This window comes from Equus asinus, chromosome 6 (assembly GCF_041296235.1).
Source record: "Equus asinus isolate D_3611 breed Donkey chromosome 6, EquAss-T2T_v2, whole genome shotgun sequence".
In the NCBI taxonomy this organism is placed as follows: domain Eukaryota; kingdom Metazoa; phylum Chordata; class Mammalia; order Perissodactyla; family Equidae; genus Equus; species Equus asinus.
This window is the reverse complement of record NC_091795.1, coordinates 54,426,855-54,454,195: the sequence shown is the minus strand read 5'-3', so window position 1 is coordinate 54,454,195 and position 27,341 is coordinate 54,426,855.

Here is a 27,341-nt window from a genome sequence, read left to right as displayed (position 1 = left end):
AATCAGAAAAATGCACAATGAAAATACAGATATGCTACGTTATTTTCACTCATAAAATTGGAAGACTTTTTCTTTTTAAAAAAAAATTTTTTTGGAGTTTTTTCTTTTAAAGATTGGCACCTGAGCTAACAACTGTTGCCAATCTTCTTCTTTTTTTTTCTTCCTGCTTTTTCTCCCGAAGTCCTCCCAGTACATAGCTGTATATTGTAGTTGTGGGTCCTTCGAGTTGTGGCACGTGGGACACTGCCTCAGCATGGCCTGATGAGTGGTACCATGTCTGTGCCCAGGATCTGAACCAGTGAAACCCTGGGCCATCGCAGCGGAGTGCGCGAACTGAACCACTGGGCCATGCGGCCTGCCCATGGAACACTTTTTCTTAATGCTTGAAAATCAATTGTTAAAGTTAGATAACCTCATACTTAGTGAGATATAAATTGACAGAGATATTTTGGAAGGTGCAATATGAACTTTAAAAAATAAGGTACAACATAGATATCTATCTAGCAACCAGATTAAATAAACTAAAAAATTAAACAAAATATAACATATTTTGCACATTGAATATAACATAGTTTAAAAAACAATACTAGATCCACATACGTCAACTCAGAAAATATATTCTATAACGAAAAGCATAATTTTATAACTCTATCAAATACACATGTGTAGAGTATGTTTTCATAGCTTTCTGAATTACAGAAACTTTAATGCAGTGGGACCCTTGAGGATTTAGTGAATTGATGTTTCTTGGGGATTTTACCTTTATGGATAATATTTTGCTATTTAAGAAAAAAATTACAAATTACTTATGAAGAGCAAATGTACTTATTTGGAATGCAGATCTAACAGTTATGCTATAGGAAAAAATAATACATCTACAATTAATTAGAACAAGCCACCAGTGCTCACAAATAAATATTGGAATTGGAAGTTTATGGCAGAAAAAGTGGGAGTAAATGTAACAATTCCTCTTACAAATCAGACGCAAAAAAGAAAATGTTTAAATTTCAAGCCTGGTGTTCAGGAAAAAGGCATTCAAAAATATTGTCTAAAACTGTCACAGTATTACAATTTAAAACTGTAACTAGCAAAATTAAGGGGATCAAAAAAGCACATGGACTGTTGAAACTTCTAGGACAAATTCCTAGAACAGAAAAGAAAAAGTAAACACAAGGCACTGCTCAATCACAAAATTTTAATTAACTGATTAATTAAATTCTAGGAAAATGACAATTTCAGGAATACACAGATGCTTCAATATTAAGTAAGCTAGTCTATCAATTCAAAATAATATTAGATAAAAAATAGAAAAGTATTAAATAATCATATAGATACCAAAAAGGAATAATAAAATCAAATTTATTCCTGATTTTTAAAATTCCTAGTAAAATAAAAATAGATCTATATTTCCAAATATGGTGGCATGTTTTTATATCTACACCTGCACCTATTCCCACGTGTGCCTCTCCATCTCTATTTATTTCTACTCTTCCTTCTCTATAGTCTACTCCCTATATTGCAGCATCTATTGAAGGCATTTTTAAAACTTACATTAGATACTATCACTTTTCTGCTTTAAGCCCACTGATGATTTCCAAATGTATTCACAATAACATCTCATCTCATTGCCAGTCAATAAGGCCCATGTGATCCATTCTCTGTCAAACTTCTCTGACTTCGTCTTCTATCACTTTTTCATAATTCGTGATACTTGAAGCATACTGGGAATGTTTTCATCTCCTACACAGGCCAACCCATCTTTAGCTTCTGTTGAAAATGTGCATTTGCGAAACTTGTATTTTAACGTCCCTGGGTCTTTCTCAACACTCAGGTCTCTACTCAAATACTACCCTGAAAACTTTAGATGAAATATAGACACATCCCAATTGCTCTGGACCATTTCCTTGTTTTATCTCCTTTGAAGCAACATTCACTATCACTATATTATGTGATCTATTTGCTTTCTTACCTTCTTGCATTAGATTTTAAGCTCTTTGAGGACAGACCTTAACTGCCCCCTCCTCATAACCACATATCCAGCATCCAGAATGGTGACTTGCACAAAACGGGCCCATGGTAAATACCTGGCAACTGAATAAAAATATGGGTCAATTTTATAATAATTTTAAAATTGGAACTACCTTTCTTAAAATTACACAAGTCATAAATGAAGAGATTGGTACATTAATCTATAATTTATATGATTAAAAAATACCATGTGAAGATCAGAATACACATGACAAACTAAGAAAAATTATTTATAATATATATGAAAGACCAAGAGCTAAATTTCTCAGTTTTCAAAAGTCCTCACCCACGCATAATACAAAAAAGACTTTTTAAAAAACTTAAAAGGAGGGACTGGCCTGGTGGCACAGCAGTTAAGTTCACACATTCTGCTTCGGCGGCCCAGGGTTCGCTGGTTCGGATCCTGGGTGCAGACATGGCACCGCTTGGCAAGACATGCTGTGGTAGGCGTCCCACATATAAAGTAGAGGAAGATGGGCATGAATGTTAGCTCAGGGCCAGTCTTCCTCAGAGAAAGGAGGAGGATTGGAGCAGATGTTAGCTCACGGCTTATCTTCCTCAAAAAACAAAATAAATAAATAAACTTAAAAGGAAAAGAGAAAGAAAACACACATATAAAAGCTATAGAAAACTAAATTAAAATGGAAAGAATATTCGTCAACCTCAATCAAAATTTTAAGCTACATATTTAAATGACTATTCTTGTTTTTTTGTTAGATTGGAAAAATTGCAGTTTGGCAATAGTAAAAACTGTCAAGTGCTTGGAAAATAGTTATTTCCATATACTGCTGATAATACTGAAAAGTGGTGCAAGTTTCTGAAGAAATTTTAGTAATAACTATTTACTTCTCAAAAGAATATACGCTGTCTCGGCAATTCTATTTCTGGGAAGGCACTGGAACTTCATGCCTGTAAAGCTTACCGGGATATCCAGCAGACACAGGATACACATAGTCCTCCCTTATCCGCGTTTCCACTTTCTTCATTCTCACTTACCCTTGGTCAACTGTGGTATGAAAATATTAAATGGAACATTTCAGAAATAAACAAGTTGTACGTTTTTTTTTTTTTTTTTTTGAGGAAGATTAGCCCTGAGCTAACTGCTGCCAGTCCTCCTCTTTTAGATGAGGAAGACTGGCCCTGAGCTAACATCCATGCCCATCTTCCTCTACTTTATATGTGGGACGCCTACCACAGCATGGCATGCCAAGCGGTGCCATGTCTGCACCCAGGATGCTTTATCTTCCCAACCCCCCCTGTACATAGCTGTATATCTTAGTCGCAGGTCCTTCCAGTTGTGGCATGTGGGACTCCGCCTCAACGTAGCCTGTCAAGCGGTGCCTTGTCCGCGCCCAGGATCCGAACCCTGGGCCGCGGCAGCGGAGCGCGTGAACTTAACCACTCAGCCATGGAGCCGGCCCCTGTTTTTCCTTTGTTTTTCTTTTCCTCAGGAAGCTCCAAATGTGCTTTCATATTTTAATAATAATGACAATGATGACAGTAAAAAAACCACGACATCTATGAAATAAGTCCCCGGAGCCACAAATTAGATTTTTCATTCACTGGAAGGAGGGAGCAACCTGGAATACTGTGTTTTGCATTATACTTTAAAGGTCAAATAATGGATGACAGGAAAAGGATCCCAGTATCTACGCTGTCTGTGGAAACCCTCTTCTATCCATTTTGTGAAGTTCCAAACAGACGTAAACTGGCTAGATTCAGCTATAGGGAACGATGGCAGAGACAGGAGTACAGCAGCAATGACAGAAAACACGAAAACAATTTCTAATCTCAGGGAGAGCAGCTACCCAGACGGAAGTAGAATTTCTGGAAGAAATCAGTTTTAGGAATTCTTCCTGAATGGCATTTGACCAGAGTGACAATTCCTCCTATGTTCCTAAATATTGAGCCAGGAGAAAACAAAGCCCCTCTTCATTATGAAATTAATATGTTTTCTTGTTTGAAAAGCATCATAGGAGTATAGGTGATGACACGAGCAGCTAAGTGCTCAAAATCATATCCCATTAGGCCTCTTTCCCTCCCCCTCCTTTTCAGACATACCTCAAGCCATGGGGCAATTGACACCTTTGAAATCCTCTTAAAGATCTATAAGCAGTGTTACACCTTGGTAACACCAGTGTCACGCGTTATGTGTTACACCTTGATTTCTCTCTACCAAAGTCAGTCAAAAGAAAATCAGCTCACAACCGGAACTGAAGATAATGAAATCCAGAACATAAGTTCCATAAAATCTCATTTACTCTACTGAGAAGTTCTTGGTTTCTAGTCAAACTCCACATCTAGGACAAATAAGTAAGTGGAAGAGAAAAAAAAATGGGACCAGCACTCAGAATTTGGTGGTGTAGATGCTTATTACAAATCTCAGTGCCTGGAGATTCCGTGTTCACACAGCACATGTCTCTCCCCTCACCTCTTAGCAAATGCATTCTCCAAGCATCCTTTCAGCACCCAGCCAATCCTTTACAGTCCCCCCAGTACTGAGGTGCCGTTACTTGCTAAAGGATACCTTATAGTTAATTTTTTTTAATTCCATAAACAAAATTTTAATGAGGATTGATTAGCTAAGAGATTTTTGATGTTTCTTTTTGTTTTCTATCATTGATTGTTATGTACTCTCCATTCCCTTCTTTAAGGAAAAAATAAAAATTGATACAAAGAAGCAAATGGAAAAAAGATTCAGAAAATGGAGATAGATATATGGGAAAAGCATTCCAAATTCCCAGGTCCACTTGTGAAACTGGCACTGCTGATAATCCTGAAATAAATTCTCTGGACACAGAAATAATAGATTTCTTGTAAATGAAAGAGTTTTTCTAAGAAAGCTACACATCTAGGAAAGCTGCCAGCGTGGCATTAAGCTCACAAGAGAGATACTGGACAAGGGCTTGATCTGCGTTCTGAGAGACAAAAACCAATCCCTCAAGAGGCGAGGCTGTGAAGAGAGAAAACTCTGTTTAAGCAAAGAGCTAGCTGATCAGAAGATGGTGGACTATCACCCTAAAGAACCGCCTTAAAGGGGAACTGATTTGGAAACAAGTTCTATAAGGCAAACAGGGTTTGGGGAGGGGGCTCAGAAGTATCAGGTGCTGGATGACTGCAGACGCTTGGGCACCTCTCTACAGACGAAAGTTTCAAATCTGCTGAATGTGACATTCCTGAGGAATCTAAGAAAACATCAGTTATTTTCTCATCAGGGAGAGAAGGAACAGTTTGGGCAGAGGATCTAAATCTTCTGCTGACAAGTCATTCTCTCTACTAGTTTCTGACTGCTACTGATTAGCTTGCCTATGTGCATTTCTAAGAGTTCCTCCAAAGCATACTGTGAAAATAAGATGGTGGGTGTGGGGGGCTTAGACCTGGAGTCTCTCATGCTAACTCAGTCTCAAGAGCAGGACAAGAAAAGGTCTAAAGGGTACCAGAACTCAACATCCTAGGCTGAAGATACCATGGCATTGGGTTGCATCTCCTAGGAAACCAAGTCTACCCTCCCACACACCCCCAAAGTGGGTGTAAGTTGCTGCTGAGGACTTCTTCAGAGTTTCTAGACTTATAAAGTAATTACCTCATTCAGATGCCTCACATAGAAACATTGTCTTCACTTGGGAACAAAAGTATTGTTTCCCTTCTAACCTCTTTAAATGAATTTAGTTTAACTATTAATTCTGTGCTTAGATTCCTAAAAAACCCAGCAAGCAACTGCATTTTGGTATGGAATGTACAAATTCACCACTTGCTCTCTTGTTTTGTTAGGGGCGCTCTGTTTTCTTAGTTTATTTTTTCTCTCTGTCACTCTCCTACCCACCAATTCTGCCTTTCTGTTGGCCACATATCTCAGTTCCTGTTTTACATGTGTCCTTTTTGATTAATGTCTCTGTTTAGTTCCATTACCTGAATCTGAATTTTTCTCTCAAAATCTTACCAAGGTAAGACTTGTATTGTTTGCCCTCCATCTCCATCAGTTCTTGAGAGAGGGGTGTTGAAATACCAACTATGATGGAAGAGTTGTCTATTTCTCCCTTTAGTCCACCAATTTCTGCTTTAGGTATTTTGAGTTCTGTAATCAAGCATATATACAGATATTATTACAAGGTTTTCCTGATGAAATGCCTTTGTTATCATTATAAAATTTCCCTCTTTATTCAATAGCTATTTTTGTCCAGAAGCTGGTTTTATTAGATATTGCTATAGCCATCCTGACTTTCTTAGGCTTAGGTTTCTTAGGTTTGGATGCTATATTTTTTCCATTCATTTATTTTCAATTTATTTCATTCTTTTTATTTTCTATTTATCTCTTATAGGCAGAAAATAGTTGTTTCTTACTTTTCTATCAACTTTGATAATCTCTGCCTCTTAACTGAGATTTTTAGTCCACTAGCATCAATATTAATTATTTATGTGGTTGGATTTTTTTTGTTGTTGGGGAAGATTAGCCCTCAGCTAACATCTGCTGCCAATCCTCCTCTTTTTGCTGAGGAAGACTGGCCCTGAGCTAACATCCTTGCCCATCTTCCTCTACTTTATATGTGGTATGCCTACCACAGCATGGCTAGCCAAGCGGTACCATGTCCACTCGCAGGATGCTGACTGGCGAACCCTGGGCTGCTGAAGTGGAATGTGAGAACTTAACCACCGGGCCTGCCTCTATGTGGTTGAATTTAAATCTACTACTTTACAATGGTTGTGTATCATTTAATGATGGAGATACATCTGAGATATGCTTCATTAGGTGATTTCATCATTGTGTGAACATCATAGAGTATACTTACACAAACCTAGATGGTATAGCCTTCTAACATCTAGACTATATGGTACTAATTTTATGGGACAGCCACCGTATATGCAATCTGTCATTGACTGAAATGTCCTTATGGTACTGCACAAAATTGAGATTCTCTGACTGATGCACATAGAAAGCCAATTATTATAGCATCAGCTTTTGATAAAAGAAAAGGAGCTATTGCACAGATTGACCTGCAAAGAGACAAGAGGCAAAAACTCTCTAATCTGTCTCCCTGATCCAGGTCTTGGGACAAAACTTATGGGATAAAGGGCGGGATGATCTGAGGTGTGGAGATAGATGATTAGTGGTAAGGAAGAGTGAGGTAATTGATGATCTGTGCAAATGTAGTCAAGCTTCATGGCTCTTCATAGGACATGTCCACAAAATGGTGGTGTTAACATGATCTGAGGGTGGAGTTTTCAGCCTCCTGACTGAAAAGGGTCACTTATTGGGCATTTGCACAGGCTCAGTTGATGGGTTGGTGGTCTCAACCAGTCTAAACTGGACAAGGGGTCAACTCACAGTTCCTGAAAAACAACTCTTAATTGCTCTGTTAATAAGATGGCGTGGGGAGGAAAACATTTCCTCTACCCACTGTCCTTCTGGCAGGACAACAAATTAAATTTACTTGAGACAGAATAACAGGAGAAAATTAAACAAAGTTTTATAACATGTATACATGGGAGAGGCACAGGCAAACTGAGCAACTTGCCAAAATGGCAGAAGCTCTCCCCTTAAATACCACCCTCAGCTAAAGACAAAGAAGGATGTTGCAGGTGGGCGGAATCGTTCATGGGAGGTTACCAAAAAAGCACAGTAAACAAAAGTAAGGTTATCATGCAGATTTGAATCCTTGCTTTCTGCACTGATTAAGAGTTTCTAGAGATAAGCTCATTCCCCTTTGTTCCTGGTACAGAGAGGGAGATACGTTTACAGATGATTTCCTTTACAAATGTAAATGTCTCTTAACAAAGAATAAGCAAATTCTACTTTTCAGAGTTTCTTTCCTGTCTGCGGTTTTTAAAAGTAACCAGTCCCAAGTAATCCTCATGCCAAAGAGACATGTCTTGGCGTGGCCAATTCCAGTTCCCCACAACAGGATCAGTTGAACTGATCCTAGTGGGCCCCTCATCACACTTACACAGTGCTTCACTATATTTGTTTTATTTTCCCTGTTTTTCAGTTCCTCTGTTTCCCCTTTTCTTATGATATTTGCATGTTTTAAAATTCCATTTTAATTAGTCTGTAAACTTTTTAGCTAAATCTTTTTGCATAATATTTTTTCAATTGCTTTAGGAATTAAAAATACATCCTTAACTTTTCAGTCTAATTAGAGTTAATATTCAATCACTACAAACTTACAGGTCCATTAACCATTCTCTGTTGTCCTTTATGCTATAAGTTTCATATACAGAACATCAGTGTACACAATGAACCTCACAAAAACATGTTGTGAGGGAGGAAAAATAATTTTCCCTCTATCTTTCTAGGTTCGTGGCTGAGAACTGCCTTGTAATAAAAAAATGATTAACAAGAGAAAAACAAACAATTTTAATAAAGCATGTATATCTCCTGTATACATGGGAGATACCCAGGAAAACTGAGTAACTCCTCAAAATGGTCCAAGCCACCATCTTAAATAACATCTCCAGCTAAAGACAAAAGCAGATATTGGAGGTGGGGGAGCCAGGGATAGGAGGCTATCACGAAATGCCCAGTAAACAAGGATAAGGTTGTTATGCAGATTTAAGTCATTGCCTTCTCCATTGATAAGGGTTTCTAGAATTTTTAGAGTTTTAGTCACCTTTCTCTTCCTGATACAGAGAGAGAGACATCCTTACAAGTGGCGATTTCTCTTATAAATGCAAATATCTCTTACAAAAGGGTAACTTCTACTCAATTTTCAGAGCTTTTCCTATGCCTGCTATTTCTTAAAAATAATGAGCCTAAAATAATCCTTTTGCCAAAGAAACATATTTTGGGGTGGCAAGTCCTGCTCCCCTTCAGTGTCATAATTTGTGCTTTAAGCAATCATATATACTTTAAACAAATTAAGAGAAACATTAGTTTATATTTACCATGATATTTAATTTTCTGGTGCTCTTCATTCATGCTTGAAAATCTGTGTTTCTCTGTAGCATCATTTCTCTTTCAACTGGAAAAAGAACTCTGTTTCTTGGCGTGTAGGTCTGCTGATAGTATATTCTCATACATTAACTTGATCTGAAATTTCTTCTATTTTGCCTAATAATTGGATGATATTTTAATGGATACTGAAATTTGAATTGACGTTTTTTCTAATGCTTTAAAAGTCTTCCAGTGCTTCAAAATCCTTGGCTTTCTGCCTCCATGGTTTCTGATGAGGTGTCCATGGTCATGTGATTTTTGATACCCCTGTACTTTTTGATGAATCCCTGGATATCACTCACCCATAATGACTCTTTTACCTCTTTTTTCCCCTCTTTAATTGTTAATTTAGAACATTCTCATTTGAATGCCACTGCCCTCAGTCTTACTGATAGCTGAATATGCCATCCATCACAAGACTTCAATGATAAACTAAAAAACCTCTGGGAATGCTGGACTCATCAAATGAGACCATAACGAATTATACCCAACAGCATTTCCACTTTCACTTACACGGACAAATGATCTTAAACTAATCAACCTATTGCTTTGTTAGTGTCTCTCTCTCCCGCCTCAAAAAAACCCAATTATTAAAATCTATTGATCAGACCATAGGCAATTTTAAATTTGAAATCAACAACTTTCATAGAACAGCGGGCAAATACTTTCCACCTAGAAAAGCCTAATAGAAATCCATGTATGTAACCCAGCTAATGTAAGGCCTTGGTTTCAATCTTGCATTGTGAACCACTCTTTTTTCCCTATAGCTCCTTGTGCCCCTACTAGATACTATTTCCCTCGAGGCCATGGCACCTGTCCTGTTTGCCTCATAATAACACCTCATGCCCATTAGGAGTAACATTCCAAGACTTGTCCATACACTAAGATCCTAATTTTATAAATCACTGTCTGAAAATTCTAACTTAGATGCAAGTTCCACAATGAGGCCACCCTTGGTTATTCAGGCAATCTACCTCTCGGAATTACTGACTTGCTGTTTATGCAAAGAATCAGGACAGTGTTTCCATTGGTAGCATGTGTACAAACAGAAAAGATTGTAAGAAACTTACTACTAACTCTGGGAGAAGTTGTTGATGATACCACCTCTGCCCTACCTAGAAAAATGGTCAGTCTCAATTTATTGGCACAAATAGTGATGGACAATCAGATTGCTCTAGATTTTTCTCTTTTTTTTTTTGGCTATTCATCTAGCATCTGTGCCATTGCAGTATTTCTTGTTGTACTTGGATAAATGGAACAGACAAGACAGAACAGGCTATGCATCATCTCAAGGCAAAAGCCACTTGGTTCTCTAGGGTTTACCTGCATGGCCTATGGAATTTGTTCTCTTCACCTGGGTTGGGCATTTGGGGCTCCTGATTCTGAGGCATCTTGTAAGATTATTAATTTTGTTTATTTTTTCTTCATAGTGTTCATGATGCTGTTCCAGTGAATTCTATCCAGAGTCTTAAATATTTCTGCACAGCTGCTTTCTCCTCAGAAGATCACTATGATGATGCAATAAAGGGTCAAGAAGATCTTGCAATAGAGTTGACTATGGATATCGCTGAACCATCTCTGAGCTGTGAAGGTTTGTGTCACTGGACTTTCCTGAACTGGTCAATCTCTCGCAAGCCAGAGAATGACCAAATGAGGGATTGAGAGACTGAATATACAAATGGAAAATTTCCAGATCATATATGAAAACAGAACCCTGACCCACAATTCCTGCAGCAACTAGTCCAGGAAGTCAAACCATTCCTCTGCAGCAATTGGCTCATACTGGTTAGGAGTTGGTCAACAACTGACAGCTTCCCTAATCTTTGGCCCTATCTCTACTTCTGGACCAAGCAGAAAAGCTGAATATGCTGCTCTGACCAATCATACTAGATGCCTTGCTTCTACATAGAATACTTCCAGCTTCCCCATGCCAACAATCTTTACAGCACACCTGAATCCTCTTTTATTTTTCACACTAAAGATTTCCCACTGCCATGCCTACCTTTCCTCTGCCAGACACAATTGATGGTGGCTGACTTCCTTGTTGTAGCAAGCTCTGAACAAATAGCCTCAGCGTACCCTCATTCGAGTGTTCTTCATTTATTCATGTAATACCTTTATACAAAATTTCAAAATTTAAACTGGATTAAAATTGTTTCTGACATTGTAAACCTGTATCTGGAAAAAAATGCAAAAAACAAGAATTAAACCTTTGAATGGACTTCTTAGAGAAACTTCTTGTACAAAATTCCTAGTATTTTATCTGTTGGAATTGCATATTTTTCTATAAATATTCCATATTCATACAAAAATCGCGTGCTGGACTCTTCTTACCAGTATCTTGAGGCTATTGTGTAAAAAAACTAACATGAAATTTATTTTCCATGTTAATTTATTTTTCAATTATTAGTCTGTTTTTCTTAAAGCATATATATACAATACATATTTTTTATTACACACTTCAGTGTACTAAATGGTCACTTGGTAAAAAAATCACTGTTTTTTTTCACAGATTGCTTTTTCAAATTTGATTTAGTTTTCCTCTCCCTTGAAAGGGTTTACAAAAATTACAAGTAGAAACAAAATTTAAAACTTTACAAAGAAAAAGCTTAGAGGCATAATCTGATATTACTTTCTTGGTTTTGTTTATTCACTTAGTTTTTATTTATTATCCACCATTTTCTAAGAACTCTACTCCTTTCCAAAATAGAAAGGCAAAAAGATGTGGTCCTGAACTTGATACCCTCAAACTCTAGTGGGGGACATATGTATATAATAAAAATCTAGCAGTGTGAAAATTACTCTATATAAAAAGGGAGTACAAACAATTCTAAAGGAGCACGCTGAGGGGAGATATACTCTCTCTCCACATCAAAGATGGCTTCAGAAAATGATTGGTATTTGAGTTCCATCCTTAACAATTTAATAGGAGATTCTAGGTAGAGAAAGGACAGAGAATATGATAGGTGCACAGATTAGGTTGTGTACATTTATGGAGGTAGAAAAAACCCTAGTCCTTTCAGTGAAAAGTGAGTATGTCAGTGCGCTGTATTTAATAACATGATGGGGAGTGTGGAAAACCTGGTCTAGGAAAACATGTTGAGTCCACATTATGAAGGAACTCGCATACTGAGCTAATCCTTTATCTTAAAGGGAATATGGTGTCATCAATGTTTTTGAAGCAGGGGTACAACACAATCATATTTCTATGTTATAATGGTACTGCTAAAATTGGGTAGTGATTAGTGGTGCAGAATCTGAGAGACTTCAGTTTATATCTGCGGTAGGCAGAAGAATGGTCCCCCAAAGATGTATATGTTCTGATCCCTGGAAACTGTGAATATGTTAGGTTACATGGCAAGAGGTAATAAAGGTTGCTAATTGGCTGACCTTAAAATAAGAAGATTATTCTGTATTACCCAGATGGGCCCAATGTAATTACAAAGATCGTTTAAATGTGGAAGAGGGAAGCAGAAGAGTTAGTGTCAGAATGAACGCAATGTAAAAAGACTTGACCGGCCATTGCTGGCTTTGAAGATGGAAGGGGCCCACAAACCAAGAGATGAGGGCAGTCTCTACAGGCTGGAAAAGGCAGTAAAATGAAATCTATCTCAGAAGCTCCAGAAAAGCCCAGCCAGTATCTTGATTTTAGCTGGCCCACTGAGACACATTTTGGACTTCTAACCTCCATAAGATAATACATGTGATATTACTTTAGGTTACTAAGTTTGTGGTAACTTGTTACATGAGCAATAGGAAACTAAAACAGTATATGATCCCATGTACGAGACATATGACCTTTGGTAAAGTCACTCAACTTTCTATTTCCCCAACTGTAATACAAGATAAGAATACTATCCCATCTTCCAGGAAAATTGAAGTAATGTACATAAAGCACTTTACCTATTGTTGGTGTTCACTAAATAGTAGTAAGCAGTAGAAGTACTAATTATTGTGGCATTATCTTCATCTTTGCCATCATTGGAAGTACTGTGAATTAAACGAGTTACATTGGGCAAAAGAAAAATTCTGAATTTTTTCAATAGATCATACGCAACATGAGTAGGTTGTTAACAAAGGTGGTGGTGGGGTTGGTGAGGAGAGGATGAGCTGAGAAGAACTGGAGGAAAGAATCAAAGACTTTTTGGCTGGTTGGAAACGGATGTAAAATGTACAAGGAAGAGCTTTATCTTCTGTCTTGGATGATTGAATATATTTCATGGATAGCAATATGGTTTACTAAGTCATGCCGTACTCTGACACGAGTGCCTGTATAACTCAGGCTGAGAGCCATATGAGAGGGTGTTTCAAATGCACAGCCTTTTCCCACTTTCTTAAAGTATTAAAGACATTAAGTATCTCTGTGCCAAGCTGCAAGAAAAATTGATCCAATGCCTTGTTGTCCATTCCATCTGCTCTGCAAGATATTCAGTAGCATCTTAAAATCTACCTAACAGCCCCCTTAACACCTTTTACTCTCTGGTAGCCTGACTCCCCACATCTTTAATAAAATGCTCTACCGCAGGGTGGTCACACTGCCTCTGCTAGTTCTAGATGCTTGAATGTTCTAGCCTAATACTTATCTTCCCCAAATAGCCCCGCTTTTAACCTAGACTTCCAACAGCAGAGTTTCCTGGTTGCTATGGAGTCTGGACATATACCACTTTTTAAACCCTTGAACATAATCCTCTACTTCCCACCAACATTTACTCAAGCAGATATTTCCTTTTATCTCATTTCCTTGTTAATAGGCAAACACTTATTGAGAACATACTTATCTGGTATCCTGCTGAAATTAGTCCTTAGACTTCTGCTAATTTTAATCTTTATAAACGATCTAGAGGAAAGAAATGACTGTGAACCAGCTGAAATTACTAATCAACCAAAAGTACAGGGGAGGAGAGGAGTAGAGGAAGCTACAACCAAACGCAGGTGGGCTTCAACATGCCGTGTAGCTAAGCGGGTGTGTGGTAAATGGAGCATAATAGGAACCTTGTGAAGAGCTCCACGCATTGGGCCTAAATGATTAAGAAATAAGAATGCCATGCAGTAGAAATGCTTGAAGTTTGGGGCATAATTATGGATCAGATAAGGCCCATTAATGTAGCGCACTTAAAAACAGATTTTCATTTCAGTTTATTTTAACTTTTATTAAAAAAATACTGTTGAGAGAGGAAATAGAAGTGAGCTATCACTTTAGAACTGAGATATCAGGATTTGCTATCAGAGACTCGTCTAATAAACTGGGATGTGTGTGTGTGTATTTGTGCATGTTTGGAGTTAACTGTACAATTTAAAAAGTTTTCATACATATATACACTCATGTAACTAACATCTCAACCTATATATATATATACAATATTTCCATCAACTAGAAAGTGTTCTCGAGTCCCCCTAAAAGCAATCTCCTTTCACCAGAGGCAACCACAGGTCTTATTTCTATCTCCACAGATTTGTATGGAATGTTCCAGAATTTCATATGTATATGAAATCATACAGTATGCACTCTGTGTTTGGCCACTTCCACTCAGCATTAGGTTTCTAAGATTCACACACACTGTTGGGTTTATTAATACTGCCTATCACAATTTCTTTATTCATTCTCCAACTGATGGGCAACTAATTAGATTGTTTCCGGTTTGGGGCTATTGTTTTAAGAAAAAAGCTTTTATGAACTTTCTTGCATAAATCTTTTTTTTTGGACATATGTTTTAATTTATCTTAGAATTGGGTTATAGAGTAGGTATATATTTAACACTATAAAAAATAGCCCAAAAGGTTGGCAAAGTAGTTGTACTAATTTACATTCCTACCAGCAAAGACTGAGAATCCCAATTAATCCACGTCCTTGCCAACACTTTGTGTTGCAAGTGTTTACATTTTGACTATTCTGCTTGATGTGAAATGATTTCTCATTTTTAAATTTAATGTCTTTGTCTGTGAAGACTAAACATGTTAAGTACCTTTTCACCTTCTTTTGGACCACAAGTCTTCTGCTCATTATAATTGGGTTGTTGGTGCTTTCATTATTTATTAAATGGGAGGGATATATATACACACATATATATGTGCAGTACTTTGTCAGATATAAATATTACAAATATTTTTCTAGTCTGTAACTTGCATTTTCACATTCTTAACAATATCTTTAGATAGAAGAGGTTTAATGCCCAGTAGATGTTTTTCTTCTTCTAAACAGTACTTTTTGCATTCTAAGAAATCTGCCTACCCCAGGTCACAAAGATATTCTCTTATGCTTTCTTTTAAAAGTTTTTGTGTTAATCTGTGTTTATATCTATGACACATCTGGAATTAAATTTTGTTTGTGATACGATGATGGACTAAGGTTCATTTTTCCCCCTTGTGTTTATCTAATTTTTCCATCCGTACCTGTTGAAAAGATTATCCTTCTTTCAACAGGTTTGGCACCTAGGTAGAAAAGAATCAATCAACAGGATACATTTTGGTCTATTTCTGGGGCCTCTGTTCTGTTCCATTCATCACTTTGTCTATCCTTACACCAATAGCCCACTGTATAAGTTTACCTTTATACTGTAAGCCCTCCAACACTAATATTATTTTCAAATTCTTATATACAATTTTCTGTTTACTCTTATTTCTTTGTTTTCTCTTTTCCTTTTTATATAAATTCTGGAAACAACTTGTCAATTTCTGTTTTAAAAAAGACTTTGGATTTTTATTGAGATTGTGTTCAATCTATGGATCTATTTATAAAGACTGGCATCTTAATATTTAGTCCTCCAGTCCACAAACACAGCATATCTCCTCTTTTACTTGTCTTCTTTAATTTCTGCTAGTAACAATTAGTGTAGTTTTCAATTTGTGCAGTTTTCCATGTAGAAATTTCACACCTTAACAAATTTATTTCTAAGCATTTTGTGTTTTCTGATACTAGTGTAAATAGAATGTTCTAATTTTACTTCTTAAAATTTTATTACTGGCATATTAGTTTCCTATGGTTATCATATCAAAGTACCATAAACTGGGTGACTTAAAACAAAAATCTATTCTCTCACAGTTCTGGGAGCTAAAAGAGTGAAATCAAGGTGTCAACAGGGCCAGGCTCCCTCTGAACACTCTAAGGAAAAATCTATCCTTGTCTACTCGAGCTTCTGGGGGCTGCCAGGGTTCCTTGGCTTGAGGCAGCATGACTCCAATCTCTGCCTCCATCTTCACATGAGCTTCTTCTCTGTGTGTCTCTCTGAGTCCTCTCATTTTCCTATAAAAAACGTAATCATTGGATTTAGAGCCCACAGGAGTCCAGTAGGACCATTTCCTAATTAACTGCAAAAGCTCTGCTTCCAAATAAGGTCACATTCTGAGGTCCCAGGTGTCGTGAATTTAGGGCGGACATCATTCAATACACTACATTTGGTATGTGTAAATACAATTTATTTTGTTTAATGAGCTAGTGTCTGATGACCTTGCTAAATTCAAGTTGTTTTCTTTTTACAAAGTCATGTCTGGTCATCTGTGAATAAAGACAGCATTTCATCTTTCATTCCAATGTGTTTCATTTCTTTTTCTTGCCTTGTTGCTCTCAAGAAGACTTCCAGTACAATGTTGAATAGAAGTAGTGAGAATGACCTTCCTCCCCTTTCTCCAATTTTAGGGGCAGAGCATTACAGATGCTCTTTATTATATCGGATAAGATTCATTCTTTCTTTGCTGGATTTTTTAACGATGAATGGCTGTTGGATTTTTGCCAGATGCTTTCATTTGATACATTTATGAAGATGATCAAATGTGTTTTTTCTTTACTTTGTTAAGTAGGTGAAATACATTGACTGATTTTTGGTTATTAAAGCACCTTGCATTTCTAAGATAAACCTCACCTGCTCTATTATGTTGTATTGTTTATACTTTGATGGATTCAATTTAATAATACTTTATTGAAGATGTTTGTGCTCTTTCCATGAGAAATGTTGGTCAATAATTTTATTTTATTGTCCGCTTTTGGCTACTGGGTTATGCTGGCTTTATGAAACAAGTTGGGATGTGTGTCTTCCTCTTCTATTTTCTCAAAGAGTTTGTGGATGATTTCCTTAATAATAAAAAAATTCACCAATAAGACTATATGAACCTGGAGTTTCCTCTAAAAGAAAGTTTTTGATGATGAGTTCAATTTCTTTAATAGATTTATTCAGATTTTTATTTATTCTTTGTCAGTTTTAATAAGTGCATTTTATAATAAATTGTCCACTTCCACTGGTTGAATTTATCAGCGAAAAGTAGTTCATAATATTTACTTATTACAGTTTTAACCTTTGTAGTATCTTATAGGGATGTCTTTTATTTTATTCATGATATTGGTAATTAATATTGCTAGCATTTTATCAATTTTATTAATCTTTACAAAGAACCAACTTTTGACTTAAGCTTTTGTTTTTCTGTTTCCAGTTTTATTGTTTTCAGCTATTATTTTATTATTTCCTTCTTTCTACTTTTAATTTATTTGATTTGCTCATCTTTTTTGTAGCTTAAGATGAAAACTTAGGTCATTAATTTTAGGACATTCCTATTTTCTAATATTGACATTAAAGCCAAACGCTTCCCTGTAACAACTGCTTTAGTTCATACCCAAATTTTGTATTTTCATTATAATTTAGTTCAAAATGTTCCCTCTTTTTCTTTGAATCATGAGTTAATTAGAAGTTTCTTGTTTCATTTTCTAGTATTTGAAATTTTCCAGATATCTTTCTGTTATTGATTTCTAATTTAATTCTATTGCTGTTGAAGAACATACCTGTAATAATTTGATGTTTTGCCATATATTGAGCTTTATTTCATTTTCCAATACACGGTATACCTTGGTTCATGTGCCCTGTGCTGATAGCAGAGTGGAACTATTTCGTTATCCTTACTGATTTGTTTGGGTTAACTGTTCTGGAGATGCTGAGATTGAGCTGTTGTGGCAGGCATACAGACGTGCTTCTCAGATCCCTCTTCAAGAAAGGACACAATGTTCAGTTGTGAGAAATGTGGTTCACTGACAGCATCCAGATGTTAACTCTTTTAGGTCTGCTTTAGAACTTTAAAAATCATACTCATCAAGGCAGCCCCAGACAATGGCTGAGCGGGAATGTAATACAATTACCTACTCTAGTCATTTCTTCTAATGTGAGATTCCTTTAATGGACAATCTTTGCTCTGGAGTTCCTGTTTGCCTGGAAAAACAGATCTGCATCACAGTTGGTATCTCCTCTTGCCAGATACTGTGTCTACTTTCATTTTATAGGTGATGCTCCCCCATAAAGCTTCTGCACTTCTATCTAACTCCATCTCAGTGTCTGATTCCTGGAAAAGCAACAGATACAGTTGTTAAAATCTCCCAGTATCTTTGTGTAATTTTCTTTTTCTTTTTGTCAGTTTTCCTTAATGCATTTTGAATGAGTCTTATTAAGTGCATACATGTATGTGCTTATTGTGTCCTAATGAATTGAAAATTGTCCCTCTTTATCTCTGGAAAGACACATTTTGATCCACTTTGCTTGCTGTTAACATAGACATAGCAGTTGTCTTTTGTGTGATGTGCATGTGCTGTATTTTTTCCTTTCCTTTTATTTTTCAATCTATCTTTGGTTTCATATTAATGTATGTATTTTTTAGACAGGATACAGTTGCCTTTCTCTTATCTAGTCTGATGATCTCTACCTTTTAATTGGAATGTCTAGCACATTTACATTTTAATTACTTATTGATATATGTACGTGTTGTTCTATCATTTTGTGATTTATTTCTGGTTCTCACTCTGATTTTTGTTCCTCTCTTCCTCTTTCCTTGTCTTCTTTTGGGATAATTGGATATTAGTTAGTATTCTTTTAGTATTTCATGATAATTCATCAATTTATTTATAGCTATACTCATTCATTACATTATTTCTTAATGGCTGGTCTAGATACTACAATATTATTTCTTAACTCATCACAGGCTTCTTAGTGTTAATATTGTGTCACATTATATAAAATGTAAAAATCTTAAGTCAATATAATTCCATTTATTCTCCTCCAGTTTTTTGTGCTCTTTTGATACACACTTTGCAGCAGAAAGCTAGCTGTCTTTTAAAAATATTTAGAAGATAGTCTTTTATGTTTAGCCACATACTTACCATTCTGAGTCCTTTTCTGTCAGTCCTCAAGATTCTATTTTCCATTCAATGTCATTTTTCTTCTCCCTGAAAATCTTCATATATCATTTCTTACAGTACAGGTCTGCTAGTGCAGTTTTTCTTTTACCTTTCATTTATCTGAAAATGTCTTTATTTGGGCTTCAATTTTGAAAGATATTTTCACTGGATATAAATTCTTCTTTGACAGGTTTTATCCCTCTCATCTCTTTTAAAGATACCATTCCATTGTTTTCCGGCCTCCATTGTTACTGATGAGAAGGCAGCCCTCATTTTCACCCTGTTCCTTTATATGTGATGTGTCTTTTTACTCTGGTTGTTTTCAAGATTGATCGATTTATCTACCCATGTATCTATTGACTATCATCTTCTAATCCATAATCTATCTAATGTCTCTACCTCCCTCTCTCTCAGCAATTTGTTTCTGATATGTTGAGCTGTTGTGTTATTCTTATTTATATAGCTTAGGGTTTGCTGGTACCTTGGAATTTTGTTTCTTTTTTTCTTTTTTACCAAATTTGAGAAAGTTTTAGACATTATTTTGTTTCTTCAAATATTTCTTTGGGCTCACTTTTTCTCCTCTTTTTTATGGATTCCAATAATAAGTATTTTTGCTAACTGATATTGTCCCATGAGTTATAGAGGCTCTGGTTACTTTTTCTCTCTTTTGTTGGCAGATTGCATATTTTTTCATCTGCCTTTAAGTTTAGTGACCCTTTGTTTTGTCCATTCTATTAATTTTAATTTCATTTAATTACCACACTTTTCAGTTCTGCCATTTCTATCTGGCTCTCTTCTATAATGTCTTTATCTCTCTCTTTTGACATTCTTTGAGCCCTTTAACATTGAGTCTTTCATTTTTCTTTAACTCCAGGAAATTTATCTTGCATATTTCTTCCTGTGAATTTTTTTTTTCTTTTTTTAGTCTTTTTGCTTTCTGGGAATACTGTTATCTTTTTTAGATTTTCAATATTCTTTTATTTCCTTGTTTCCTTCTGGAACAGTTCCTCAATCTAATCTTAGTACTACTGATTCAGGTGTATCTGTGCCTCTATTCCCTTTATCTACTCTGTTTATCACTCCCACTATTAAATTTTCAATCCAATATTTCTACCTGATCCTATTTTTGTTCCAAATTTTCAATATTTTTCTATCTCTTTTAATATAATTATTATGCTTGTTTATTATGCTTATTTTTAATTCTTGATCTATATATTCTGATATTTCCATTTCCAATATACCCCCTTCCTTGAAACCATTAGAGAAATTTAGCATCTGGGAAGAGAAAGTCTTCTTAGACTGAATTTTACCAACTCTAGCTGTTTGTGGCAGAGTGAGGGAGACTCAGTCCTAATTATTTACCTAAACTCTGCATGCCAGCAAGATTTTTTTAAAAAATGTTGGCAATTGAGCAAATTTCTGTGGTAAAGTGGAAGAGGGAAAATGTCTTATGGCATGTGGAACCTAAACAGCTTTTCTTCAATTTGTGTGCTCAGTAGATACTGAGCCACTTTCTGCACTGGACTGAAGCATTCATACCCCGGTTCAGAAAAGCTTTCTCTCCCTAGAAGAGCTTCTATTGGTGGTCATGTTGTTTTCCAGAGTCTATGTTTCCTTCTATAATTTCCCTAGGGTTAATTTTTTGGGAAAAAATAGCCATCCCCTCTAATTCTTATTCCTGGCAAGTATCAGATCTCCATCCTTACATATCTTTACACTAAAACCAGCACATTCCCTGTGTAAGGAGGAAGAAATTTTCCTCTACCTTTCTAGGTTCTTCTGGCTAGTCTAAGAATTAAATTGACAGGAGATAGATTAAAGTGAGAAAATCAAACAAAGTTTAATAACATGTACATATCGGAGAGATCCAGAAAAACTGAGTAACTTCCCCAAAATGGCTGAAGCCATCACCTTAAAAAGCATCTTCAGCTAAAGACAAAAGAGGATGTTGGGGTAGTGCTTTGAGATTGCAAAGGGGAGGAAGGCAATTCACATGGAGATGGAAAAGCAAATGCTTGGTAAACAGATGTTTGCTATGCCTTGCAAAGACAATGGGATAGGAAGAGGTCTCTGATCTCTAGGCCCTGCCTAGTCTCCTCCACACCGCTGGGACCAGGACAGGCCATCCCAAAATATCCCACAATAGGATATTGATCATTTTGAATTAAAGTTGCTTGAGAAGAAAAAGGGGATTCTGAACCTCCTGTCTCTGTTCCCCTTGAAAGCAGGAAATAAATCTCCCCTGTGAAAGGTACTTTCCCCACATCCTGACCACCAGGGCTGGGAATTCTCGGCTAAGGAACCTGAATAAACAAACCTTGCAAATTTACTACCTCAAGACTAAACTTTGCTTAAATTCCTCACTGTTTATGTACCCTAAACCTAAGTTTCTTTGTCTTGCCAATTCTTCACGAATTTACCATTTCTTTGTGTAAAAGATATACGTACTGCCTGCTTTGTTCACTCTCCAAGCATCATTTTCATGATTCTCCCGTGTGCACGTAATTAAATTGGGTTTTTCTCCTGTTGTCTTGTGTCGATTTTATTATTAGTCCAGCCACAAGAACACAAGAAGGGAAGAAAGAGTGTTTTCCCCAGCCCCAACAACACCTAGCTCAGATTCTTTGTAGACCTCTCTGGCAATAGCTCTGTTCCTGTTATAGGCCATTTGCCTAAATTCTTTTAGGCAGTGAAGGGGGTGGTAACAAAACAACTTTCTGAGTCTTCTGTTTCTTAAAAATAATCAGCCTAAAATAATCCTCATGTTAAAGAGACGTATTTTGGGGTGGTAAATTTTGTTGCCCTTCATCTGGACTATACTAAATGTGTAAGTGCTTTCAAGTGAGTAAATAGAGTCATATCTCCTTTTCATCTTGCTTCTCAGGGATTTGGCTTCTTGAGATTTTTCTGTTTTCTGACTGCTCTACTCTTCCTAAGTCAGTCCAAGCCTCCCTCAAGCTTAACCCATAGTTTCTAAGCCAGGTTGCATAAATTTTACACGTTATGTCTGCCTCAGTGGTTTTATAGCACAAGATTTACTATGTTTATTCCCTTGGGATTATAAAGGGGAACGAATTACTTTCGCTAGAGAAAATGTGATTTTAATCAATTAGGTCAATTGATAGCTTACACTGAATCCTTTGACAGAGCAAAATTGATATTTATTGTTAATTGTCGAAAACTGCATTTAGGACCGGGGATAAAATATAGGTTCGGCGTGTTTGTGGATGAGTGTATGTGGAGAGGGCAGTTGCTCAAGACAATATGACTCGTGTTTCTGATGTTCCTTGAAATTAATTTATGGAAAGATAGTTGCCTCTAATATATTAACAACTTAGAGTGTCAGAAACCATTTTTATTTCTTAATTGTGCAATATCCATAAAAAGACCATAAACGCTATAAAAATAATAATTTTAAAAACACCCATATACTCCTCAGACAGGTAAAGACATGGAGAATTATATTCTTTAGACGTTCCCTGTATTTTTCTTCCCAATCTCATCCCCTTACTTACCCACACTGTGTTAAGCAGCATCCTAGCTTCAATGTCAGTTATTTCCTTCCTTTACATTATAGTTTTCCACCTATATATGCACCCTTAAACAATATTTTGTTTAATTTTACTTGCTTATAAAATTTAAATTAGTTAAATCATATCTTAAGTATTCTTGTATCAGTTATATCCTCAGTTTAAGATAATATTCTTTAATTCCTCTTCATGCAATAATTGCAGGATTGTTTTTCATTTTTACTGAAGCAGACTATTTTACTATATGAATATATTATTTACTTATCTATTCTGGTATTTATGGTCATTTAATTACCGACCTTTTGCTAATATGGACAGTACTACTGCAAATATTCCTGTATGTGACTTCTATACAAACACGAGAACTTTTCTAGGGAGAACTCCTAGGTCATAAGCTATCGGCATGCTCTACTTTACCAGGAAGTTCCAACACAGAAACAATTATTTCATGATTTTCTGTATAGCCCTCTGATTTCCCAAACCATCTCATCTGTCTTTATGCTTATTCTAGAACAGCCCAAATAAATCATTAAAACAGAACTCGCTCCTTATCACTCTTTATCACTTATGCTTTCCCCAAATCAAAGTTCTATCAAGGAGAAGTACTGCATAATTAGACATGATTCTAAAAATCAATGCATGACAAATGTGATCATTTTGGCATTCTTTATAACAAACATGCCTCACTGCTCAATTTATCCAGCTATAGCAATTGATTGTGGTGACATAGACAGCTGAATTAGATTCCCACATGTGTCTAAATGCTTCAATCATATTTCTCTTCCACGGACATGTAGACATCTGGTTTCTACAAAGCAGAACAGAATGAATTTTTACATTTGTTCAAGACTATAATTGTGTTTATGAATTTTCACATTGAAGGAAGATCTCCGCCAGCAAAGAGATTTTTCACTTAGATGTCTATCATCTGCAGGAAGAGACTAAGAGGGAGAGGAGATTATTTTCACATATTCATTAGGAGATCTATAAGTCTGCCTTTTTGCCTGCTTTTTTTATATTACGTGCTCAAATATGTTTCTCTGAATATTATTTGCATAGCATATTAATACCGTACTTCCTTAATCACAGAATGTATTCAATTTGAAAGTTCACTATTAGATTAATAACATGTTCAAAAGAAAGTGTGAAAAGTGATGTACACACATTTTAACCACCCCCAAATTTCATATTTTTATCCATAGAACAACATATTACTTTTTTCTTCAGTATTGCAATTGAATCTCCAGGGTAAGCCTTGCTCACATTCAGAGTCTAAAGATTCTATTGTTCTCTGTTTGGTCATCAATGGACACCTTATTTGTCAAAATATGTGCATGAAAATGGATTCTTATTACAGAGGTCACCAAAAGACTGCCTGTGAGCCAAATGTGCCATACCATCTATTTTTATAAATTAAGTGTTATTGGGACACAGCCACACCCATTCATTAACAGTCTCTGACTGTTTTTGCATTTTAATGCAAAATTGAGAGTTAAAACATAAGACATACAGCCCACAAAGTCTAAAACATTTACCGTTCTGGCCTCTATAGAAAAGTCTGATGATGCCTGCATTAGTACCTCGGGATCGACTGTGTAATTTCAAAGAGTACTGGAAGAAAACAAAGAACAGAATTGTTTCTAAATTTTCTTCTTCATCTTGTTGGTTTCTTTCAGTTTTTTAAAAATTAAATTATGCATTTCTGGATATTACTGTCCTTCTTAAAAGTTAGTGGGATTTTGGCTGATAGATGTTTGGTATCTGATTAACAATTGGTTTCACTATTGTAGCAGTCATTTGAGCTGTTCACTGAGTACTCCGATTCTTTCCCCTCCGGGCACATGGTAGGATTCCATTTCTTCACTTCACTTGAAATAAGATGTAGAAATGTAACTTGGGTTGGCCAAGAAAATATGAATACAAATAAGACATATTTGGTGGGGGGGCAAAAGTGCAGAATTTCTAACTTTATTTTTTTGCATTTTTTGCGCACCCAAATGACCGTGGGGATCAGAGACCCTTTGCCAATATGTGAAGATAATGAGTGAGAAATAAACTTTATTGTTTTAAGCCACTGAGGTTTTAGGATTATTCATTACCAGAAGCATAACATATCAAACCTATGTTGAGTGATACATAAATTGGTTTAAGAGGTGGGACGTTGCCATTACAACAAATAGAAGATGGTGAGATAACAACTTTTAGAGAATAGGAGGATGGTAGTTGGTGATAGGCAGTTACAAAAAGCTTAGTTACAATCTCACCTACAATAACTTGAGAGGCAGATATGCATCAATGAGCTCAGAGCTTTAGGTGAAGAGATTAGAAAACAGCATGTTAATATCATAAATTAGTGATTATAGAATTTTTTGACCAGATAATAACAGATTCATGTAAATTCAGAAAATAAGTGGTCAGTTTTCAAACAGTGTTGAAAGGGAATAGAAGAAAATCTAGAAAAGTAGGATATACAGAGTTAGAAGAGAACAAGCCTTTGAACACTAGTCAAAATGCAAATAAAATTCAAATAAGTCCAATAAAATTCAACCTCACAGCAAAAGTAGATAAAAACTTGAAAGGTCACACGTGTCACCCATTGTTAGTTAAAACCTCTGAATAGGTTTAGGTGTTTGCAAGTTAGTCTTTTGAGTCTGACAAAATTGTCAAGGAGAAAGAGACTAAGTGTGCAACAGTTCCATGTAATCTTGACAGGTGAGAATGTCACCTCAGGGAAGAAAATTTAGGAGTCAGTGCACTTTTCACAAGGTCCTCTTTTCCCAACCTCAGTAACCATAGACACTTGTGTCAGAAATGTGTCTCCATCCTCCTGGGTCCCCAAATGACTACAATGAATAGAATCCCTTGCTGGTTCACAAGTAGTTTGAGAGTGGTCAGTGTGATTGTTTTAAGCTATGGACATTTTGGATTTTCCTTGTTTCTTCAGCATAACATAGCCTCTCCTGACTCCAACCATTACTAATCTTAGAAATTTTATTATCTAATCTAGGATGTTTGGTGATTCCTGCTGCCTTTAATCACATACAAAAACAAAAAAAGATAGGTGGTTCATGAATAACTTTATTTGAATATTGCTTCATAGTGTAATATTTTAAAGACATTTCAAATAGCAATTGTCAGCACACTTTAGGTAAAGATCACCAGGAACACATGCACAGTTGAGCAAGTTGGGTTTATTACTCTTTACAGTGATCTACATTTCAGAAAAATGATAATATTTATATTAAGGAATAAAAATATATGTGTTTTTAGACAATCTGTGATCTGCATGGTGAGACAATGGTTGAGTTGATTTTGTTAGGACATTGGGAATGCCATCACTGATACTCTCTGTGAAAATTACTACATATATAGTCAGGGAAGATACCTGAGTCCTGGGCCACTTGACCTCCGTCCCTGTGGTATCACTATTATGATGAAAGCTGAATCAGCCTTCTTTTTTTTCTAGATAAATATGAAAAATACTAAAATAAAATGTAATCTCTTCTGGGGTACCCAAATTAAATGGCTGATTTAGACTTTGGGCACATAACAGTGTCAAAATCACAAAGCGATTATCAAAAATTTTGAAGGTTTTAAACATTTAAAAAAATTTATGATGTGAATAGTACCATTCTATATTTCTTGGGGTCTGTTTGACAATATTTCTATTTCAACATTAAATAGACACACACATTTACTTTTCTTTCCCCTCAGATTTCATTTAAAGGATAAAGATAAACATAAACCTATAAAAATAAAGGCAATCTGAAGAAAGCTTTCAGTGGACAAGTCACTTCAATAAATTTCTGGAAGGTAGAAAGTAGATTGAAGAAAGAAAACTGAAATACATTGGAGGTCAGGAGATTGCACGGGGCATATTAAACAATAAGTAGCATAAGTGCATCCCAGCAATACCGGGTGTTCCGTATTTTTAAATTTTTTTTCATTTATTTATAGCTATTTTTTGTTAATCCGACAATCCTAGCCACAAGAAAACTACTATTCTTAGACAGATTTGTGAAGATACTTTATAAATTCCAAACAAGATAACATCGAAAAAAATAGCAGTCACAGAACAAGAATGTAATCTCAGAAACATAATTGCAATTGGAAATAGAAAGTTGAATAAAGGATAAATGAATATAAAAAAAGAAATTTTTCCAGAACATGATAAAGAAATTGTGAACGTGAAGAAGAAAATGAAGCTCTGGTGCAGGGGCTGACAAACATGGCTCATGTGCTAAACCTGGCTGGTTGCCTTTTTCTGTTTGCCTAGGAACACTGCTCGCGAGGGTTAGCACTGCGAACCACGGAAACCAAGCCAGGGCATTTCCCTACGCCCTTCTTCCTGCTTCACTCCCAGCTCCTGCCTGCCTCACCAACTGGCAGCCACACCAGGGCTCAAGCTTTGAACTGGTTACTCCCTGGGGTGCGGGACTCTGCATTTGGCAATTACCAGACACCAAATGGTGGAATCTCAATTGGGGACTCAGCAAATTTCCTCATCTCCAGGCAGCTGCCCAAGTTGAGAGAACTGGGCTCTCCTGAGAGAGAAAAGGGCATACATGGATCAGGTTTCATTGAGGCAGTGAAGAAAACTGCCTCATCCACTATATTCCTTTCTCTCTGGATGATGGCTTTTTGTTCTTCATCCCAAAAATATCTCCAGCATCTGGCAGCTGGGCGCAAAGTATGCCTGCCACTTCGT